The 23,702-nt window shown below is 46.0% G+C and overlaps 2 long non-coding RNA genes, 1 other non-coding gene and 1 pseudogene across 5 annotated transcripts in view; 1 reads left to right on the plus strand and 3 right to left on the minus strand.

Annotated features, from left to right (window-relative positions):
• The first annotated feature begins 10 nt into the window (after nucleotides 1–10).
• On the plus strand, nucleotides 11–11,812 carry LOC128122384 (uncharacterized). The gene is made up of 2 exons (XR_008222418.1): nucleotides 11–577; nucleotides 8,384–11,812. It is a non-coding gene; the product is annotated as an uncharacterized LOC128122384 (long non-coding RNA).
• LOC128123543 (uncharacterized) lies at nucleotides 2,570–2,718 on the minus strand (annotated as a pseudogene).
• LOC128123506 (U6 spliceosomal RNA) lies at nucleotides 3,008–3,110 on the minus strand. The gene has a single exon (XR_008222688.1). It is a non-coding gene; the product is annotated as a U6 spliceosomal RNA (small nuclear RNA).
• The window catches only part of LOC128122382 (uncharacterized), a 65,479-nt gene continuing 47,373 nt past the window's right edge, over nucleotides 5,597–23,702 (minus strand). The window contains exons 1-3 of one of the 3 annotated variants that reach the window (XR_008222415.1): nucleotides 22,946–22,992; nucleotides 21,182–21,416; nucleotides 5,597–7,131 (exon numbers count right to left, since the gene is read on the minus strand). This is a non-coding gene — a long non-coding RNA (uncharacterized LOC128122382). Of the gene's footprint in view, nucleotides 7,132–21,181; nucleotides 21,417–21,666; nucleotides 21,953–22,945; nucleotides 22,993–23,702 lie in introns of those variants that run through there. The other 2 variants (XR_008222416.1, XR_008222414.1) reach the window with 2 other exon arrangements.

Below are 23,702 nucleotides of genomic sequence, written 5' to 3' on the forward strand. Positions count from 1 at the left end.
CGAGGGGCACGGAGGCCTAAGTGTGACCCAGGGCTGCAAGGGCCGATCCTGGGTCCACCGTGTGGACAACTGCTGGGGAAACTGAGGCCCACAAGTACCGAGTCGGCAGCTGGGTGCCCGCTGGGGCTCTGCGGTACCCCTTTTGCCCTGGGGTGTTCCCAAGGCACCTCTCTATCCTCAGCCACAGCTGAGGCTTGCCCTGAGTTTTGTGGATCTCCCTGGAGAGTGATGTCCTCTCTTTTATAGATCTGCTGTGGTATCAGTTCATGCCCTGCCTTCCTGCAGAGTCATCCATCCAATGAGTACCTACCTACCAAGCACTTTGATGCTCAGCGTGCCTCGCTCTAAAGAATGTTCGTGAAAGAACTGCCCAAGTAAATGGGACTTTGGCAAATCATAAAAGAAGTCAGATTGCCATAGCCTGAAGAAGCAAGGGACTGACTGCTCCAGTCTTGGAGGTATGGAAGTGGTGGTTGGAGAACTGAAGAGTGCCTGAATTTAATCTCTGGAACCCACATGATGGAAGGAGAAAACCAACTCCTGAAAATTGTCCTTTGACCTCCATATGCAAGCTGTGGTACGTGGGTGTCCACACACACACACACACACACACACACACACACACACACACGGGGGAGGGGGAGGGAGAGAATAAACAAACAAACAAATAAATGTGAATATATAAAATATAAAGTTGGGTAGAGAGGAAAGCCTAGAATCCAGGATCTCAAGCTCCAATGAAGGTCTTAAGTGGTGAATGGGCCCCAGGGTAAGAATTCATTATATAATGTTTGTTATTGCAGATGTCCCCCTTCCCCCAGGATCTTACACTACACAGCACAGGCTGGCCTACAACTGCTTTTCCTACAGCTTCTATTTCACTGTTAGGACCCCAGCAGGTAGAAATGCCATGTAGTTCACAATGACAGAGTAGTGACAGACCAGCACCATGCTGGGTGACATACATCCATTTCATCTCAGGAAGGCATGGTATTCACACTCTGGCAGGGAGCATCTGAACTAAACATGAGAACCCAAAGACAGAAGCAACTTCTCCCCAGCAATCAGGGACCTAAGGATAACAGTAACCAGAGCTGAGTTCCCAAAGTGCAGGTGACATGCCCTGACAAGCTTATTGCAGTGGCAGACTCCCACGTAAACCCTTGGACATTCAGGGTCAAGGTTCTAGGTAATTCTGATTCTAAATTCAGCGGACCAGACTTTGAAAACATTCACTGTGCCAGGCACAATGGCAGACACCTTTTGTCCCAGCTACTCCGTATGTCGAGGCAGGAGAAATACTTGAGTCTGAAAGTTTGCAGTCGTCCTTATCACAGAAAGACCGTCTCTTAAAAACATTGTTTGGGGTTCACTGAGCTACATTCTTGGTTCCTTGATTGTATACTGCAGTGGTTGGTCCAGAAATTAGAACACAGGGCCTGGAGAGATGGTTCAGCCATTAAGAACACAGGCTGCTCTTCTAGAGGACCTGGGTTTGGTTCCCAGCCCCTGAATGGCGGCTCACAACCATCCACAACTACAGTCAGTTGTTGTTGTTTCTTTTTTAATAACAGAAGGCACAACCTTAAGATCCTTCTGCCTCAGCCTCCTCAGCGCTGCTATTTTAAGTGTGCTCCTTCGTGATATTGACTTTTGATATAAATTTTAGCATCTCTTTGTTGACTTCTAGAAAAACAGACTGTTGATATTTCTTGGGGGATTATGTTAAATATATAGATCAATTTGAGGAGAATTAAAATTTTATCATATTGAATCTTCTAGTTTACAAACATGATAATGATATATCTCTCCATTTATTTAGGCTGTGTGTGTATATAGTTTTCTTTGCTGTTGTTTTATTCACTTGGTTTTTGAGATGGCGGTCTCTTTCTGCAGCCCAGAGTGTCCTTGAAATCTCAGCCTTCCTGCCTTAACTTTCTAAATGCTGTGTAACTATTGTGGTGTGTGTGTGTGTGTGTGTGTGTGTGTGTGTGTGTGTGTGTGCACTCAAGCACTTTTTAAAAGTAGGGTCTTATGTAGCCCAGGGTGGCCTTGAACTCCTCTTGTAACTGAGACTGGCTTTGAAATACTGATCCTTCTACCTCCACGTACCAAGTGCTAGGATTGCAGGCATGAACCACTACGTCTGGCTTTATGGTTGGTTGTTTGGTTTTGAATGTAAGAGTTATTAGCAAACATGATTGGCAGAATGTGGAACTCCGCACAATGGTAGCCCTCAGGAGTGCAGGGCCACCACTTGTCCAGGGGGTCACAAATGGGGATGCATTTGACCCCACAGACATCAGGGATGAGCCGATTCTCAGCAACCAGGTCTTCACATTTACATGCATTAAACTGGGTGAAGCCCTGCTTCTTGAGATGTGGATCTCCTGGTGGCCAGGGAACTTGAACCTGACCTTTTCCAGAGCCTCAAACACATGTTCCCTATTCTGCAGCTTGAAGCAGATGGACATGATGACCTGGCTTGTGTGAAACTGGCCACTGGGTCAGGTCTGGAGCATAGAGTAGGGACAGCATGAGCTTAGAGACATGCATTTCCACCAGAAAACTCTATCTCAAAGGCCCACTGGGGCAATCCAAACAAGGTTCAGGTTGCACACTCCCAAGGAGGCTGCACACTCCCGAGGAGGCTGCTGCCTGCAACACTGCACACAGGCCCCATGAGGAGAAGAACCTGCCTGCCTGAGTTGGCTACAGAGGTAGTGTATTTTGATAGTCTCATGAGCCATTAGACTGACACACCCATTCCCACTTTGTTCGTTATTCCTTACTTATTTTTTACACCATCTGGTTCGTTGTCTTTTTTTTTTTTTATTCAAAACATCTATTTACTCACTGGAAATGATCAAAGTAGGAAAAGCAGTAATGTATCTTTTTTTCTAACACGATCTTCTTAAGTTCCATTACATTAACGAACAAAGTACGCTTAACATGTCACTTAAGATAGCATTATCAGTTTCGAAAGAAGAATCCTTAGTAACAAATCAAAAATACGGAAGACTTCACAAATTTGCATGTCACCCTTGCACAGGGGCATGCTAATCATCTCTGTATCCATTCTAATTTTAGCAAGTATGCTGCCCAAGCAAACACAGCTTCATCTTCAACTTTTTAGGGTTTCTTTGTGTAGCCTTAGCTATCCTAGAACTAGCTCTGTAGACCAGGCTGGCCTCAAACTCACAGAGATCCACCTGCCTCTTGAGTCCTGGGATTAAAGGCATGCGCCACCCCCACCCCCCAAGCTGGTTTTATCTTCTTTATACTTGAAAATTTAATATTCAAATATCCTTTTAATCACAACACTCAGGAGATAGAGGCAGATGGATCTCTGTGAGTTCAAGACCAGCCTGATCTACATATGGTGTTCTATGCCAGAAAGAGGTTTTTAAGTGAGATCCTGTCTCAAAAACAAAATTTTAAAAAAATTCTTACTTCCTTTACTTATTTAAATTTAATTTTTATTTTTTATTTATTTATTTATTTATTTATTTTTTGGTTTTTCGAGACAGGGTTTCTCTGTGTAGCTTTGCGCCTTTTCCTGGATCTTGCTCTGTAGACCAGGCTGGCCTCGAACTCACAGAGATCCACCTGCCTCTGCCTCCCGTGTGCTGGGATTAAAGGTGTGCGCCACCACCGCCCGGCTAATTTTTATTTTAAGACAGGGTCTTATGTAGCCCAGGCTAGCCCCTAACTCACTGTATAGTAAAAGCTGACCTTGGACTTTTGGTCTTGCTGCTTCTACTTCCCAGAGCTGGGGATTCAGATACATTCCGCCACACTTGGTATGTGGTGTTCCCCTGAACTTCAGGCTTCACCAGCCTCGGGGGTTTTCTTTGTTTTATTTTTGTCCCCCTTTCCCTTTCCCTTTTCCTACTCCTTCTCTGTTTTGTCTTTCTCTTTCTCCCAAGTTTATCTTCTGGAATATTCTCACCAGTTCTTTGGACTGCAGACCTGAAAACCCAGAGCTGGCTCTAGGAGACAGATTAGAAGCTGATCTTGCTCTCTCGGTCACACTGTTTATTGCTGTTTTTGACATTTGGTGGCATTTCACACACAGGCTTCTTCAGAATACAAAGTTTTGGACTTCAGGGTTTTTTTTAATTTTTAAAAATCTTGTTGTGTATGTGTGTTTGCTTAAGGCAGAAGACAATGTCAGATCCCCTGAAACTGGAGTTGGAGGCAGTTTTGCGCTGTTATGTGGGTACTGGGAATTGAACCTGGGTTCTCCATAAGAACAAGTGCTCTTAACTGCTGAGCCACCTTTCCAGACCTTACTTCAATTTTTTTTTAAAGATTCATTGCTGAATGTGGTGGGTGTCAAACACTATTAGTCCCAGTACTTGGGAGGCAGAGGCAGCCAGATCTCTGTGAGTTCTAGGCCAGCCTGGTCTACAGAGTGAGTTAGTTACATGACAGCCAGAGCTACATAGTGAGACCCTGTCTCAAAATAAAATAAAATAAACCAAAAAATAAAAATAAAAACTATTTGTTCTATCCCAGGTCTCTGGGTCATCCAGCTTTTGGGTCCTGGTGCTCCAGGCAGTGTCAGGGGTGGTCTCACTCTTGTGGCATGGGTCTCAGGCTGGACCATTAATTAGCTGGCCACTTCCACAATCTCTGTGCCACCCTTAACCCAGCACATCTCATAGGCAGGACAGACAGGTCGAAGGTTGTATGACCGGGTTGGTGTCCCAATCCTTCCAGTGGAAGTCATGCCTGGTCACAGGAGATGTACAGTACAGGCTACATATTCAAGGTTGCTAGGAGTCTTAGCTGGGGTCAGCCTTGTAGATTCCTGGGAGTTTCCCTTGCACCAGGTTTCAATCTTGACCCCGAAATGCAGCCCCTTTTCCTTTGTCTTTCTCTTCTCTGGGGCTGTGGACTGTAGCATGGTTATCCATTACTTTACAGCTAATATTCACTTATAAGTGAGTCCATACCATGTCTGTCTTTCTGGGTGTGGGTTACATCACTCAGGATGGTTTTTTTTCTAATTCCATCCATTTGCTTGTGAATTTCATGATGTCATTGTTTTTAACAGGTGAGTAATACTCCATTGTGTAAATGTACCACATTTTCTTTATCCATTTTTTGGTTGAGGGACATCTAGGTTGTTTCCAAGTTCTGACTATTATGAATAAAGCTGCTATGAACATAGTTGAGCAAGCATCCTTGTGGTATGATTGAACATCCCTTGGGTATATGCCCAAGAGTGTTATAGCTGGGTCTTGAGGTAGATTGATTCCCAAATTTTTTGAGAAACTGCCATATTGATTTCCAAAGTGGCTGTACACGTTTGCATTCCCACCAGTAATGAAGGAATGTTCCCCTTGTTCCACATCCTCTCCAGCATGAGCTGTCACTTGTATTTTGAACTAAACAAAACTGGAGAAAAAATGTCAATGTAAAGATACGTAACGATATTCTGCTATACTAATAGATTGGTGTCTAGCCCAATTGTCATCAGAGAGGCACCATCTAGCAACTGATGGAGGCAGATGCAGAGACTCACAGACAAACATTAGGCTGAGCTTGGGGAATCCTGCTGGAGAGAGCGAGGAAGAATTTAAGAGTCAGAGAGATCAAGTACTTCACAAGAAAACCCACAGAAACAACTAACCTGTGTTTTTTTTTGTTTTGTTTTTTGTTTGTTTCTTTGTTTTAAAGATTTATTTATTTATTATGTATACAGAAGAGGGTGCCAGATCTCCTTACAGATGGTTGTGAGCCACCATGTGGTTGCTGGGACTTGAACTCAGGACCTCTGGAGGAGCAGTCGGTGCTCTTAACCTCTGAGCCATCTCTCCAGCCCCCTGTTTTGTTTTGTTTTTTTACTCTTTGCTCTTTGGGGGCCCACCACCCACCTCCCAAATAAATACATGGAGGCTTACTCTTACTTATGAATGCCCGGACTTAGCTTGGCTTGTTTCTAGCCAGCTTTTCTTAAATTATCCCATGTATCTTTTGCCTCTTAGATTTTACCTTTCTCTATTCTGTTTACCTTTCTTTCCTTCTTACTCCGGGCTGGCCGTGTGGCTAGGTAGCTGGTCCCTGAAGTCCTCCTCTCCTTCTCCTTTTCTCTTCTCTCTTTGATTTATTCTCTCTGCCTGGCAGCCCTGCCTATCCCTCTCCTGCAAAACTATTGGCCATTGAGCTCTTTATTAGACCAATCAGGTGTTTTAGGCAGGCACAGTAACACAGCTTTACAGAGTTAAACAAATGCACCATAAAAGAAGGTAACACATCTTTGCATCATTAAACAAATATTCCACAGCATAAATGAGTATAACACGTCGTAAAATAATATTCTACAACAAACCTAGGCTCATAGGAGCTCACAGAGACTAAGCCAACAACTGACCTAGGCCCTCTGCACATATGTGACAGTTATGTAGCTTTGTCTTTTTGTGGGACTCCTAATAGTGGGAACAGGGGCTGTCTCTGACTCTTTTGATGGCTTTTGGGACCCTACTCTTCATACTGGATTGCCCTGTCCAGCCTTAACACAAGGGGAGATGTTTAGTCTCACTGCAGCTTAATATGCCATGTTTTGTTGAGAGATCTGCCATTTTCTGAATAGAAATGAAGGAGTGAATGGGAGGTGGGCAGAGGGAAGGTGCGGGGAGGGGCTGGAAAGAGAGGAGAGAGGAGAAACCAGTTGGGATGTAAACTAAATAAATATTTTTTAAATCTTTATTTTTATGTGTATGAGTGTTGCTTCTGCACACACGTATGTGTGCTACCTGCTGTGCCTAATGCCTGTGGATGCCGTCAGAGGGCACTGGGTCCCTGGAATGGGTCACAGGCAGTGCTGAGACACCATGTTGGCGATGGAAGCTGAACCTGGGTCCTTGGCAAGAGCAGCCAATGCCGAGCTGTCTTTCCACAGCTCCTGTTGTTTTGTTTTGGAGAAAGGGTCTGAGCTGGAACTTGCTGTGTAGACCAGGCTAGCCTTGAACTTACTTCAGTCTTACTGTCTCTGCCTCCCAGGTCAGGGGTCACAGGTAGGAGACACCATGCCTTGCCCCTTTTGTTGTTGCCACTGCCATGGTTTGAGACGGAATCTTCTGGAACCCAAGCTGGTCTCAAACCTGCTGTGTAGCTGATGACCTTGGGGAGGGAAAAAAAAACAGAATTTTTTTTTTTAAGTTTTGTTTTGTTTCAGAAATAAACAAAACAAACTTAAACCATCTGTAAGTCCACTTTCAGGGGATCTGACGCCCTCTTCTGACCTCCACAGGTATCTGCACTCACATGGCACACACACACCCCACACACAGCACAATATGTGTAAACACACACACCCATATGCACATAAATAAATTCTCTCTCTCTTTTTTTTTTTTGGTTTTTCGAGACAGGGTTTCTCTGTGTAGTTTTGTGCCTTTCCTGGAACTCGCTTTGGAGAACAGGCTGGCCTCAAACTCACTGAGATCCGCCTGCCTCTGCCTCCCAAGTGCTGGGACTAAAGGCATGCGCCACCACCGCCCGGCATAAATAAATTCTTTCAAGGTGGAAGACACAGCGATGGCTCAGGGGTTAAGGGCACTTCCTGTTCTTTCAGAAGACCCAGATTCAGTTCCCAGCAGCCAGGTCGGTGCACTTGCAACCACCTTTAACTTCAGTTCCAGGTTATCTGGTGCTCTCTTCTGGTTTCTGAGAATACCTGAACATACATGGTACAAACACACACATACACACAAACATGCATGTAAATATATATTTCATTTGTTTAAAGTTAAAAAGTAATAAGCAAGCAGGGTGTGGTGATGCATGCCTTTAATCCCATGAGGCAGAGCAGATGGATCTCTATGAGTTCAAGGCCAGTGTGGTCTACATAGTTAGTTCCAGGACAGCCAGAAACAGAAACAAAACAAAACAAAACAAAAAGTAAACAATTTAAAGAGAGAGAGAGAGAGAGAAGGGGCTGGAGAGATGGCTCAGGGGTTAATAGCATTGAGTGCTCTTCCAGAGGACCCAGGTTCAATTCCCAGCACCCACATGGCATCTAAAAATTGTCTTTAACTCCAAGATCCAACACCCTCACACAGACATACAGACAGGCAAAACACCAATGCACATAAAATAAAAATAAATAAATTATTAAAAAAAAGAGAGAGTTCTTTTTTTTAATGGGCCTAATGTTGCAACACCAGGGGGCAGCACAGAAGGGGATCTCTTGGCCCACTCAAAAGTATACTGAACAACCTGCTCACACCGCCAGAAGGGGGTGGGCAAGTGTTTGCAGTGAGGCACAATCTTTCATGCAAATGAAAGACTGTATTTGCACCAATCACGGCACAGTCCGTTCAGATGAAAGACCATGATTATACCAATCACAAGCCTTCTTCTATGCCTACAGGAAGCATTGACCCTCTAGCCTGGGTACAAACAACTGAGAATTCACCAAGGCTTGCTGTGGCGAAGAATCTGGCGCAAGCTGTCTGAAGCAGAAGTATCTGGAGCAGTGCCTTTTGGAGCTGGAGCTGTACTTTGGCAGCAAGCAGCTGTGGTCGCAGTGTAGCTTTCTCAAGACATCCGTGAAGTGTTCAAAGCAGCCTGCTGGCGTGAGGGCTGTCCAGCTGGCTGCCAAATAGGGGCTGCTTGGCTAGCAAGCCTGGGCCCAAGGCAGCCTGGGCAGAAGGGAAGCTTCTAACAACTGTCAATTAGAGAGTCAAATTGCCCTGGCCACAAGCATCTTAGTGAAAGAGAGAGAGAGAAAGGGAGGGAGAGGAAGAGGGAGGGAGAGAGAGAGGCATTCAAAAGAGAGCTAACAATGAAGGCCTATCATTACCATTAACAGTGCCTATTTAACTGTATGCAGCAGTCCTAGCAAGGCCCAACTCCTGCTCTGATGCCCCAGGGAGAGATGGGTCCCTCTGATCTGCAAGAGTCAGGAAGGACCACCCTTTGTTGTCCGTAAAGGGACTTTTTATAGATTTATTTTCTTGTCCTTATTTTCAAAATACTGATCAGAACCAACTTGGGAAGAATGGTTTATTTTGGCTCATGGTTCCATAGGGCCACAGATCGTCCATTATGTCAGGGACAGCCAAGCATAACACATGGGTTCTTGGTGGTAGTAGCTTGTAGTGGTAATAGCTTTTTATATCTTGACCAATTAAGAAGCAGAAAACTCAGTGCAAAACTAGAAACTAACAAAACCTTCAAAGGTCTACCTCTAGAGACCTGCTTCCTTCAATAAGACTCCATCTTTTAAATAGTGCCAGCAGCTGGAAACAGTGAAGCATAAGCTAGGCCCTATGCCCAGCCCCTAGTACTGCAGAAAACAAATAATGATAATAATGATGATGATAACAGGAATAATGGGGATCACCACCACCACCATCATCATGACCACCATCATCACCATCACCATGACCACCATCATCACCATCACCATGGCCATCATCATCACCACCATCATCACCATCACCATGACCACCATCATCACCATCACCATGGCCATCATCATTGCCATCATCAACACCATCACCATGACCATTACCATGATTATCATCATCACCATCACCATGACCATCATCATCGCCATCATTAACACCATTATCAAGACCTCTGTGATTCATAGTTTCAACTACATTTCTATGGATACCTACTGAGTATTTTCCTCCTGATAAATTTGATTTGGTTTCTCTCTGATTTAAGAGAGGGTATACACTTTCAAAGCTTTTACTATGTTTTGACAAATCCCACTTTAAAAAGCTGATGCCAGTGTTTCCATAGCTATGGACTGTGGCTTTCCCTTTAAAGCTGGTGAATAGTTACAACAGTCACTGGTCTCATGTTCTTGACCATCCAGGGCCATTCAGCCTATCTTCTCTTTTGTGGCCCAGAGGCTCTAACACTGAAACATGAGGCTAGCTTGCTTTTATCTATCCCCAGTACTTTCAACTCTTCTCTGTTTTCTGCTCATTTGTTTGATTGTTTTTACTTGGTTGTCTGCTCCTTACAGCACAGGTCTGAGGTTAAATTTGAGGACCCTCTGCCAGCAACATCCTGTAAAGCATTGTTTACTTTCTAATAAGATGTTATTTTTCAGGGGCTGGAGAAATGGCTCAGAGGTTAAGAGCACTGGCTGCTCTTTCAGAGGACCTAGGCTCAATTCCCAGCACCCACAAGGCAGCTCAGAACTGTCAGTAACTCCAGTTCCAGTGGATCCAACACCCTCACACAGACATACGTGCAGGCAAAACACCAATGCGCATGAAATAAAATTTTTTTCTAAATAAAGATGCCATTTTCAGTATCAAATTGGTCGGACATTTGGTTCAACCTTTGCAAATGCAAGCTTAAGTGTCTTTCTGTTGCATTACACAAGTCTCTCTCCACCAGAACCCCACAAGGGTGTTCTTAGAAGATCGAGCTGGTGGCTGCTACTGCTTCCTCATTCATCCTGGTGATCAGAGGGAGTGAAGCTGCCTTACTGTTTTGCTTGCCTCGGGCCGTACCAGGGGAACTTCAGACTGAGTGCCTTATTTTAAGCACAGCACTGATGAACTGAAGTACTCAGAGGAGGGGAAACGGAGCTGGCTTACAATCGGGCAGAGGACCTAATGAGAGGAGCTTTGAAGAGCTGTCCGTTCTCCATCACTCCTCAAGACAAGCATAGGGCCAGCGCATGCTCTGTGAAGCCAGATCTTGTCTCTTCCTTTCTTCTTCCCTCCCTTCCTCCCTTTCTCCTTTCCTTCCTGGTCATGGTGTGGAAATCAAAGTCAAGGACTTCTGCATACTAAGTAGATGATCTGCCACCCCCCACCATCCCCACTTCCTGAGTAGCCTATATCTTTATAATTTATTTATTGTTTTGAGGCTGTTTGGTTTTTTTTGTTTGGTTGGTTTGGTTTGGTTTTTAGAGACAAGGCTTCCTCTGTAGACCAGACTAGCCTCGAACTCACAGAGGTACACCTGCCTCTGCCTCCTGAATGCTGGTGTATGCCACCTTGTCTGGCTTTTGTTCTATTTTGTGGCAAAGTCCCATGTAGCCCTGGCGGGCCTTGAACTCATTGTTATTAGAAATGAGTCTGAAACCAGAGAAAAGAACTATACTATCCAAACTATTTCAGCAAGACAGTGTGTTCCTTCTTGAGGAGCCTGCAGGGCTATACTTCAACAAGCAAGCACACCCTGACAGCAAGCAACCAGGGGAGGGTCCCACTGGGTTTTATTCCTATAACGAAGAGCTCCTGAGCCTCACTGACGGGTCAGAGCCCTGCCCCATCCTCTTCATGGTTGGCCAAAGACAGGACATTCCATTCTACATTCCCCATGCTTTGTAACCAGGGTTGGCCTTGAACTAGAGGGTATGCCCTGCTTCAGTCTCTGTAAGCAGTGGGATCGCAGGAGAGCACCAACCCACATACCCACCAATATAAAGAGACTTAAACAACTATAAACAATTAGAACTGTCCAAAAATACAAAATGACACCTACATTGAATTTACCCCTACTCCCCACTACACATACCCCTCACCCTCAATCCCCACTTCCCCACCCCCCTACTGCCCCATTACTGGGAAGATTCAAATAGTGTTAACCTGCAGTTCTGAAATAAATGCATCCTAGAAGTAGATCTAGGGGCTGGAGAGAGGTGGCTGCTCTTCCAGAAGACCTGAGTTTAGTTCCCAGCACCCACATGGCAGCTCACAACTGTCTGTAACTCCAGTTCCAGGAGATCTGACTCCCTATTTGGCCTTCATGTCATGAACATACATACATATAGGCAGACATACAATTTTAAAAAATTAATTTAATAAACACTAAAGATGCTTCACAGTTGTGCTCTTCTGCCTGTTTGTTTTCGTTGCTTTGTGTGCTTTGAGACAAAGTCTCACGTGTGTGTATATGTGTGTGATGTGTGGGGAGGCATACATGCCAAGGAGTGCAAGTGTCGGAGGACACCTGTGTGGGTCCGTTCTCACCCTTCATTCTCATGTGAACTCAGGTCTTGAGCTTACATCATAGGACAGCAAATGCCTTTTCCCACTGAACCATCTTGTTGATCCAACTTCGAACTTCTGATCCTCCTGCCTCCACCACCTAAGTGCAGGGATTACACCCGTGTGCTACGATGTTCAGTATGAGTGGTTCTGGTATCGAACCCAGGGTTTCATGTATGTAGAAAAGCACACTGGAAGCTGAGCTACAACCTCAGCCCTCTTCTGTGTTTTAAAATATCAAGCCGGGCGGTGGTGGTGCACGCCTTTAATCCCAGCACTCGGGAGGCAGAGGCAAGCAGATCTCTGTGAGTTCAAGGCCATCCTGGGCTACAGAGTGAGATCCAGGACAGCCAGGGATACACAGAGAAAGGCTGTTTTGAAAGACAAAAACAAACAAAAAAATTGAATATTAAAACAGAATAGATAAGTGAATATTCCCATCTCCTATAATGAAAAGAAAATTGTCAATGCTTCTTAAGCTATCGGTCCAACAAAATAGCAGTATAAAAGCAGAGTTTTAAGGGCAGGCATGTCAGCACACACATTTAATCCCAGCACTCAGGAGGCAGAGGCAGGCAGATCTCTGTGAGTTCGAAGCTAGCCTGGTCTACAAGTCAAGTTCTAGGACAGCCAGGACTATTACACAGAGAAACACTGCCTTGAAAAAACAAAAACAAAATCTAGATTGTAGCTGCTTCTCTGACTGCATCTACGTTTGCATCTATGTATTTCCAAGGCACGTATTTACATATTTTAGAGATGGTTTTGTTACCCAGATCTCACTCTGTGCCCTCATCATTCTGGTCCAGATTTCCATCCAAATAATTCAGACAGCTAGGCATGGTAATGTATTCCTTTAATCCCAGCACTCTTCAGGCAGATGGATCTTTCATTCAAGGTTAGCCTGGTCTACAAAGTAAATTTCAGGCTAGCCAAGGCTACATAGTGAGATCTGGAAAAAAGAAAGCTGGAGAGAAGGCTCAGAGGTTGAGAGCACTGGCTGCTCTTCCAGAGGACCAGGGTTCAATTCCCAGTACCCACATGGCAGCTCACAACTGTCTATAAGTTTTGGACACCCTCAAACAGATAGACATGAAGGCACATAAAATAAAACATCAAGGCACATAAAATAAAAATAAATGCATTATTTTTAAAAAAGGGAGGTTAAGGAGAAAAAAATCCCGGTGAGATACACAGTATAGAAGACAGATTCTCAGGGTGAGGGTGGGCAATGGGTAAGTCATTGTACCAACTCTATTCAGGTAGGCTTTACATTTTTGTTAAAGTTGCTAGAATCGACAACTTTCCTAGGAAACATTCTCTTCTCCAGGAGATTGACAGTCCCATTTGCCTTAACTCTCTTAAATTAAGTGTGTGTGTGTGTGTGTGTGTGTGTGTGTGTGTGTGTGTGTGTGTGTGTATGTGTGTACAGGGTGCAAACTCCACATTGTGCACATTTGCCTTAACTCTTAAGGGAGGAGACAAGGTATGCCTCCTGCTAGGTTCAGATCTCCAATCTTTTGGACTGTTCAGAACGTCGCATCTCCACCCAGAACCTGAGATACAATTCACACGCCCCTGTTTTGTCCAGCAATCAAGTCCTGCTGTTTTAGAGCCCCGGGTTGGTTAGTCACTGATTGCAAGGAAGGGCCCATCCTAAGGACCTTCAAGTTGCTGACGTCTGACTAGCCATCTGGCTTCACATATTCAGAGGTATGTCTGTCTCCCCAGACTTTCACCCCCAGGATGCTGGAGACTGGATCCAGCCCCTTACACAATGTCAGACAAGTGCTCCAGCACTGGCCCCCATGCCCAACTCCGATGTTTTGTTGATGGGAAGTCAGCAGTGGCTCTTGTGGTAGGAGCTAACATTCCGGCCACAATCCCAAATCACCATCAACTCGTGACCAGGAAGTGTGGTCAGTTTCTGTCCACATCTCTCACATTGTGAGTATTTACTAGAGTGAAACTTTGCAGTTTATTGTTGTCTTTTTGGTCACAGTTCTAACCTGTGGGGCTAGTGAAGGCGTTCCCTACATTTATAGCCCCTGATGTAGCCAGTGTGACTACAGGATGGGCTGTAGGGACGTCACTCAGTAACAGATTTCTCTTAGTGTTGGTTTCCATCACTAACACCACCCCCTGCCCCTCCCCAAAGAAAACCACTTCAGTTTCTTTTCTTCTTCTTTTTTTCCTTTTAGGGACAGGATCTCTGTCCCTAAATGTGTTGGATCTCATTACATAAATCAGTCTGGCCTCAAACTCACAGAAATCCACCTGCCTCTGTCTCCTTAGTACTGGGATTAAAGGCGTGCGCCACCATGCTTGGCTCAGTTAATTTAAATTTAATTTAATTTGACTTTTTTTGAAACAGAGTCTCATGGTGTAGGTCTGGCTGTCCTGGAACTCACTATGCAGACCAGGCTGGTTTCTCTACCTCACAGAGATCCTCCTGCCTCTGCCTCCCAAGTGCTGGGATTAAAGGCATGTGTCAGCATGCTTGGCTCAGTTAACCTAAAATATGGAACACTTCATAAATTTCTCTGTATCATTTCAACTGAAGTCTGCATGCTGCTGAAGCACAGTTAAACTTGAATTTCAGATAAGCAGTGATAATTTTTTTAGTGTAAGTAATATCCCAAGTGTATTTTATCTGGCAACGTTACCTCATTTTCCAGTCAAGATTTAGTCTTTGAAAGAAAGAAAATAAACAGAGACAGGGATGTTGACGTAAAACAGTTCTCACCCCCAAAGGATTTCACTCTGGGCCAAAACTGAGTGACTGTGGCCCTGAATGAGGACCCCGGTTTCTCTAAATAACACGGGCCGCCACAGAAGCAGTCACAAGAACTTTTAGGTCACAAAACAAAAGAAAATCACGTATTGAGGCATTGATCAAATATGTTGGTAGGGACCTGGTGCAGGTCACAGCAGAGCAGGGAAGTCTCTCCTGTAGGTTGCAGATGCTACATTTTTGTGTTGTTTTGTCTTCTTGAGGCAGGGTCTCACTTTGTAGCCCAGGCTGGCCCCCAACCAACTATCCTGCCTCAGCCTCTCAAGTCCTGGAGCTGCAGGCGTAAGACACCATTGCTGGCTACAGACACTATCTTGAAGCTCGGTTTGGTAAGAAGACATTCCAAACGTTTTCACTTGATAATCAAAAGGATGTTAGGTTAGATGCAGATCTGGGCAATAAACAGCTATTAGGAAGACTTCAGATGGCCCAAGATAGTGTTGGCTCTCCATGTGGAACATTCCAGCTCTCCTCAGTCACACAAATTCTAATCCATCCATCAGCCTGAGAGAGCCCTAAAGCAGACAGACAAGGTCAGCAGCAGAACACCAAACTAGAGATAATTAACTCACAACACTCTCTTTAGGCCCCCCTTTTTTTTTCTAAGAAAATTAATTAGGGTGAGGGGGCGGGAGATGAGGATTAACCCCAGGGCTTTGTGTACATTAGGCAACTATTCAATTAATTTTTATTTTAAAACTGACATTTTGGGCTACCTCTGTGGCAGAGTGTTTACTTAGTGTACCCAAGGCTGGGTTTAATCTTTACCACTGTGTGGTAGGGGGAGAAAAAGTAAAAAAATCATTTATGAAAACATTGAATAGTTGTACAAGAGAGAAAGAGAGAGAGAGAGAGAGAGAGAGAGAGAGAGAGCACCGAACGTCAGTCACTAAAAGCACACAGTAGGACAGTAGTTTCCTGTCCCACCAACTTGGCACTACCTCTGATCCCCAGAGATGCCCAAGTCAGTACTCAACCATTTCAACTATTTCCCTCAGTTTTAGCTTTCCTCTCTTTTCTAAATATGGTGCTTTTCTTTTCTTTTTGGTTTATTGAGACAGGATTTCTCTGTGTATCCCTAGCTGTCCTCGAACTCTCTCTGTAGACCAGGATGGCCTCACACTCAGAGATCTGCCTGGCTCTGCCTCCCCGGGATTAAAGACCTGCCCAACCACTACCTGGCTGTACTTTTCTTTTCTTTAGAACAGGGATCTCACTTTGTAGCCCTGACTGGTCTATAGACCAGGCTGGCCTCAGATTTCCAAAGATCCACCTGCCTCTGCCTCAGAGTGCTGGGATCAAACGTGTGCACCCACATGCCTGACCTTAAAACTTCACTTTTATACTACTATTTTGTCAGACTGACAGCTTAAGAAACATTGATCATTTTCTTTTCATTATAGGAGATGGGACTATTTACCTATTTATTCTGTTTTAATTTTTTTTTTTTTTTTTTTTTTTGGTTTTTCGAGACAGGGTTTCTCTGTGTAGCTTTGCGCCTTTCCTGGATCTCGCGCTGTAGACCAGGCTGGCCTCGAACTCACAGAGATCCGCCTGCCTCTGCCTCCCGAGTGCTGGGATTAAAGGCGTGCGCCACCACCGCCCGGCCTGTTTTAATATTTTATTTATTTGTTTGTTTGTTTGTTTGTTTGTTTGTTTGTTTGTTTGTTTATTTATTTATTTATTTATTTATTTATTTATTTATTTATTTTGTATACGTTTGCCTGTATGTCTGCTTACAGGCCAGAAGAGGGCACCAGATCTCATTACGTATGGTTGTGAGCCACCATGTGGTTGCTGGGAATTGAATTTAGGACCTCTGGAAGAGCAGCCAGTGCTCTTAACCACTGAGCCATCTCTCCAGTCCCTGTTTTAATATTTTAATAATTAAATTTTGTTTGTTTGTTTTTGTTTTTCCAAACAGGGTTTCTCTGTGTAGCCTCCGGAGTGCTGGATTAAAGGCGTGTGCCACCACTGCCTGGCCTACTTATTCTGTTTTAAAGAACTTATTTTTATGTTGGGTATTGAATCCAAGGACTGTGTCTGCCCAATTACTGAGCTACAGTCCCAGCCCCAGTCTGTGAGAATCCGTTTCCTTTCGCTGCCCTCCCAACGTTGTCCACTGCCGTCTTCGGTGAAGTCGATGTCACCGGCCATGCTGTGGATCGAGCCCAGGGCCTTGTGCATGCCAGTGGAGCATTAGACCCCTAAGCTATGTCACCAGCAAAATCAGTTCTCTGTTTCCTTGATCATGGTTGTGGTTTTTCCGTATTTTTACACTGCATGTATTTTCCTCTAGACTGTAGGTGTGTTGGTGTTACTGGTAGGTAGCGATGGCCTCACTTTTGGTTTTGCTTTTTGCGTCTTTTGAGACAGAGTCTTGGTTTATAGCCCTGACCTTGAACTCTTTGTCATCCTCCTGTCTCAGCTTCTCGAGTGCTGGGATTACAGGAATGTGCCACCAGGGCCAGCTCTTCTTTCCTTCCTTTTTAAAAAATTATTTATTTATTTATCTTTTCTTTTTAGGTGTGTGTGTGTTGGGGGTTGTGTGAGGTTGTGTACCCCCCATGCATTGAGGGATCCTGTGGAGCAGACGAGGGCATCAAATTCTCTGGAATTGGGGTTACAGAGGGCTGTGAACTGTCCTGTGAGTGCCGGGAATTGAACCCAAGTCCTCTGGAAGAGCAGCCAGTGCTCTTAACCACTGAGCCATCCCTCCAGACACCCTCCCCCTTCATTTTTTTTCCTTCTGTGCCTGCTTTCCTTCTTCCCTTGAATTTGGGGGGCAGGCATGTGAGCCCCAAAGCTCACGTTCAGTCAGAGGATAGCTTCATACGCTGGTCCTCACCACAGCTTGTCTGACAGAATCTCTTCTCCACTGCTGTGTACACCAGGATGAGCTTCCAGAAGATTCTGTTTCCCATCTTGCCAAAGTTCTGGGATCACAGAGATGCACTACTGTGTGTCTGTCTTCATGTGGATTCTGGGGGCCTCAGCACATCACCCACCAGTGTTCTTTCCTCTCCCTTCTCTTAGGTCTTTCCTGTTTTGAGGTAGGGCCTCCCTGTGTAGGCCTGGCTGTCCTGGAACTCGCAATGAAAATCAGGTCTTTTTTTTTTATCCCTGCTGTTTTGATAATGAACCTTGAGATGTCCTATTGTCTCTCTGAGGATTTTATACCACTTTGAAGTTTTCTTCCAGAAGTTATGAGTTCCTCCTCTGTTCCCTCCATTGTTCACACACAGGCACACCCCTGGCTCTCAGGCATTCCTGAAATGTCTGGAGATTCCGGCCCTGGCCACATTGTAGGACTGTGTGGTGAACGACTGGATGGCTAGTCTCCTGGGGGGAGCTTGTCTGATGGGGCCTTCTGGCCAAGGGCAGTGATCTTCAGTTTGCTCTTCCATTGGGGACGTCACGAGCCTCCTTGGTTTTACAGAAAAGGGCTCTTCGGTCCTGCAGCCCGGAGGAGGCACGAACGGGGATGCAGGGTGAGCTTTCAGTGCCTCCATTGCTCTCAACCACCCCTGCCCCGTCACGGGGCAGCACCTGATGTACAGATCCAAGTTCCCTAGGGAGCAGCCCCCTGCCGTTCTCACTGGGCCTTCCCAACCTCTACCAGCCCTCTGTTTACAGCCCTGCTCCCCCTTTCCCCAGCAGCTTGGCCTGAGTCCCCCACAAACCCCTCTGCAGACCACAGGCCTCTGCTCCCTCCTGGATGCTGTGCTTGTCACTACGGTGTCCCCTTCCGACATCTAAAACTGGATTGCCATCTTTCCACCAGCTCTTTTTCTATTTTCAAAGGTCATGTTTAGTTCTCTTTTGATTCCTCTAGGATTGTTTTTTTAGTATGGTTTGGGGACAGAACAGTCAGATTCACAGGGCACACTTCTGCTATATTTAATTGAAAGTTCCTTTCTTTTTTTGAAACTGAATGAAAAAAGAAAAAAGGGGGGGATCCCCCCATCTGCCAAAAAAAGAAAGAAAAGGACTTGACTGGTCCCATGTTTTCAGCAACAGATGAATGAGAAAAAAAGGAAGGAAGGAAGGAAGGAAGGAAGGAAGGAAGGAAGGAAGGAAGGAAGGAAGGAAGGAAGAGGAAAAGGAGCCTGACTGTTCCCAGGTATGGTGGAAGAGAGTTTATCACAGATATGTAGGCGAGTATAGCCAGAGGCAGGGACATCTGACAGAGTCCAGAGTGGACATGGCCAGACTGAGCTGGGCCATATGGGGGAGGGAAACCAGGTGTAGCAGCCAGAAAGCCCAAAAGAGAGCAGACGGAAAAAAAAAAAAAAAGGACCAGGTAATCAAAATGACTGGTTATATAGAGAAGGGCAGTCCAGGCCCAGAGCTGGAGAATTCAGGGTAGGGAGCAGGATGTTCCAGCCAGGAGGGCCCTGGAACAGGTAGGGGGACTGAGGGATGCTGGGGGAACCTGGCGGCCAGCATCTGCTTTGATATGTTAAATAGGCACTTCAGCCATTTGTCCCAGGTTTGAAACCTAACTGAAACAGGTTTTTGGTTTTTTTTTTTTTTTATAGCTCAGGATGATCTCAAACTCTCCTACGTAGCCAAGGACAACCTTGAAATCCTTATCGTGCTGCGTCCACCTGCAGAGTGTTAGGAGGATAGAGCTGTACCACTACACCTGGTTTCTGAGGTGCTGGGGAGGGAACCTGGGCTTCATGCCTGCGAGGACTCCATCAGCTCATCCACAGTCTTGGCCTCTTATCCGGAAGTTCTTTAGGGTCAGTTTGCACTCATTTCACAGAGATCATTTCCAGGACCTGCTGCTGTGCAGCAACTCTGGCTTTCAGTCAGCAAGGCTTTTCTCTTTTCTTTTTCTTTCTTTCTTTCTTTCTTTCTTTCTTTCTTTCTTTCTTTCTTTCTTTCTTTCTTTCTTTCTTTCTTTCTTTCTTCCTTCCTTCCTTCCTTCCTTCCTTCCTTCCTTCCTTCCTTTCTTTCTTTCTTTCTTTTTTCTTTTTTTCATGTTGAAACAGGGTCTCAGTATGTGCATACCCCAGGCTGTCCTTATACTCACAGAGATCTGCCCGTTTCTGCCTCCTAAGCGCTGGACGTAAATGCCAACATGCCAAGTCTGTAGCAAAGTTTCTCTTTCATTCTTCTGGGTAGATGTCTGGTAATGGTGCCAGTTACTAATGGTATTAGAAAATCACATGACATTTTGGACAACAGCAACAAAACCCAACAGCGGCTTTCACCTGAGAAGAGGAGGAGCATGGATCTTGAGAAGGGCTTTGAAGTAGGAGTGTGGAGAAGGCCCAGGTACTGTGGAGTCCTTTCCACACACCCCCTCTCCTGTGTTCATTCCTGCTCTCATGCCTTGTCTGCCTGGGGAGTCCCTTTGATCACGTGACTCTAGACTAAGGAAGAACTTTTTTTTTTCTGTTTTTGACAGGGTCTTGCTATACAGCTAGCCTGACCTTGAACTCCCTGTACATGTCAGCCAAACTGGCCTCAGCCTCCCCAGGGATGACATCATAGGCTTACATGCAGTGCTCAGCACAAGGGTATTTGTGCAGTGGTTCCTTACTCTTTGTACCAAGGGCTCAGAGTTTTAGAAGGGAACACCGTGTTCCACTGTACGCCACCTGTGCAGTGCAGCCTGGAGCCTAGACAAGTTGGGAAGGGAGAGGAGAGCCATGTGCTCTTACAGGGAAAGGATGCTGGCATGCAGAACCCAGCTGGAGAGACTTGGAGGAGAGAGTGAAGGGCCTGGAATGCCACGCCAATGGCTTCGGTTTACCTTCGGGCGGCAGGGAGCTACCCAAGCCATTTGACAAGACAGCCTGTTCTTCAAGAAAGTTCTACTGGACCAGAGGGTTCCGAATGGGAAAGCCTGGGCTTAGAAGGGCAATTAGATAAAGGGGTTTCCTGACTAGACAGCTCACAGGGCCTTTTAAAGATCCAGACCCTGGAGCTGAGGAGATACCTCGGCTGGCAAACTGCTTGCCAAGCAAGCATGGGGAATTTGAGCTCTAGTACCCAGGTGTGGTGGTGGACGCTTCTAAAGTGCGGGGAAGGTGGAGGCAGGAGGATCCCTGGGACTCCTGGCCAACAAACCTAGCCACATCAGTGAACCCAGTGAGAGCATCTGCCTCAAAAACACAATGTGGGTGTTTCCTGAGAACGACACACCTCCATGAACACAGGTACACACATGAATGTGCACCTGTACGCACTAGTGCATCCCCTACACCAACACAAGTGTACACACACAAAGAGAGAGACACACAGACACAAGGATCTGGATCCTAGTTTCTACCCTTTGAGATTTTCTTACACACACACACACACACACACACACACACACACACACACACACACACACACACTTTTTTTTTTAATACAGGGTCTCACAATGTTACCTTGGCTGACAGGTACTTACTTTGTGGACCAGAATGGCCTCTCTCTCATGTAGACCAGGCTGACTTCTAACTCATAGAGATCCACCTCCCTCTGCCTCATGAGTGCTGGGATTAAAGGTGTGCGCCACCACACCTGCCTGGCGCTGTTTTGAGATCATCTTGCAAGTGGTCTGGAGGAGACTAGGAATCTGCAATCTGGAAACATCTCACCTCAAACATGGGGTGTGACTCTGGATAGGAAGACTGGAGCCTCTCCTGCATGTAAAGACAGAACAAAATCAAATTTGGGAGAAAATGATGATGTGGGACATTAAGGATGCCGAGGTGGACTGGATGAATCTGTGAGCATCTCATTCCCACTTGCAGTCATGAGTGTGTAAAACTCTCTGGGGTCCCTCACAGATGGACACACACAATCCTCTTCCCCAGGAGGTAGAGAGGATGGCAGCTCAGAGCTCAGGCTCTACAGCTGGATTGCAATGTTGTCTGTGAGTGAATGAGTCACCTGTACGAACAGCAGATTCTTCCCTGCACAACGCAAAGTCTACAAGCTGTTAGCTTCATCCAGCTTTTGTGATGATTTCCTGAGATGCCGAATTAGATGCTGGGCATGATGCCTGACCCATAGGGAGTACCCTGCACGGTAGTGCTAGGAAGGATTCTGAGAAATGTCATGCCTCGGCAGAAGCCAGAGTCATGTCTCTGTCGTTCAGCACTAGGAGAGAAGTCCCCAGGAAAGCATAAACCCTTCCATTTGTTCCTCTCTGTCTGTGTGGCTTTTTCTAGGTGTAAGTTTGGTGACTCCTCTGCCTTTGATTTCCAGGATTTGGAGAGAAATGACAGTCCCTTGCTGCTGCATTTAATTGGTGAGGAGCACACAGACCTGAGATTGTAATTATGACGTTTTTAAATGTCAAGCTCTTCAAAAGTCTGCTGTTGCCCTTGCTGTCACCCTGAACCCAAACCCTGCCTCCCAAACCTAGAGCGTGCCCCGAGTCTCCCAGGCAAGCTTCACCTGGGAAATCTGAGTGACAGGTGACGTGCAGGCAGCTGGAAGACGCACAGTAAATGGAGCCTACAATGAGCTCAGAAGAGGTGAGTTGATGATCTGCTATTTATAGCCCCACTAAGAGGCTCTGGCCGCCAGCTCCATGTGAGGCTGGGTGGAAATGATGCCTTTGCAGGCTGAGAGCACAAAATGAAATTGGTGATTCATGGGCAGCCGCCAGCTGAAATCCAAACACACTCCGGCTTCTCCAACCCCGCAGGCCTTTCACACCCGCTGGGAGAAGGCCTGAGAAGAACACGGCCACAACCTAGGCTATCTGTGCCGATTCTGTGCAGTTCTGGGGTGGCTCTGGGGACCTCAGCTCATCTCCTCCAGACACTGGGGCTAGAACCTGGGTCTAAATTGAGAGGTCATCCCAGAGGAACAGGGCAGGGGAGATAGAGAGAAAGGGCTCCTGGTTTTTGTCCCCTCGGGTGACACAGGTTACAGAGCATCCTGTAGAGCCCTGTAAAGACTGAACACACAAACATGTACCAAACCGTTTTCCAGTTCCACAGCCCCAAACTGTAGGTAGAGTTTTCCTGCCTGGCCCACAGTCAGGACAAATCTCTATCACCCATCAGTCCCACAGCCGCTCAGACCCGACCAAGTAAACACAGAGACTTATATTGCTTACAAACTGTATGGCCGTGGCAGGCTTCTTGCTAACTGTTCTTATAGCTTAAATTAATCCATTTCCATTAATCTATACCTTGCCACATGGCTCGTGGCTTACCGGCATCTTCACATGCTGTTTGTCATCATGGCGGCTGGCAGTGTCTCTCTGACTCAGCCTTCCACTTCCCAGCTTTATTCTCCTCCTTGTCCCGCCTACACTTCCTGCCTAGCCAATGGCCAATCAGTATTTTATTTATTGACTAATCAGCAACACACTTGACATACAGACCATCCCACAGCACCGAACCTGTCACCCGAACTGGCTTGTTTACTGTCCTCGGTCACCTCTCCCTCCCAGGTCAGTGTCTTCCTGGAGGCCCCCCTCCCCTCCCACTCTTCCCACCCAACATGAGGTTACACTGGAGGACTCTCCCTTCCCTGCAGCCAAGACGATGTTCAGAGGGCCAAAGAAAGATAAGGAATCACAAACCAAACTCAGAAACCAGAGCGAGGTGCGGAGCTGGACTCCTGGAACTCAGCTCTCTGCAGGTAGAAGCCAGAGCAGTGCCATGCTTTCCAGCACAGCCTGAGCTACAATGGGGCCATGTTTCAAAGAAAAGCTGGGGTTGGAGAGATGGCTCAGCAGTTAAGAGCACTTGTTACTCTTCCAGAGGCTCTGAGTTCAATTCCTAGCACCCACATGGCAGCCTACAACCATCCACAGCTCCAGTTCCAGGTCACCTGACACTGTCTTCTTTTTTTTTTTTTTGGTTTTTCGAGACAGGGTTTCTCTGTGTAGCTTTGGAGCCTGTCCTGGATCTCACACTGTAGCCCAGGCTGGCCTCGAACTCACAGAGATCCGCCTGCCTCTGCCT

This window comes from Peromyscus californicus, unplaced genomic scaffold (assembly GCF_007827085.1).
Source record: "Peromyscus californicus insignis strain IS unplaced genomic scaffold, ASM782708v3 Scaffold_3__1_contigs__length_106647218, whole genome shotgun sequence".
Lineage (NCBI taxonomy): Eukaryota > Metazoa > Chordata > Mammalia > Rodentia > Cricetidae > Peromyscus > Peromyscus californicus.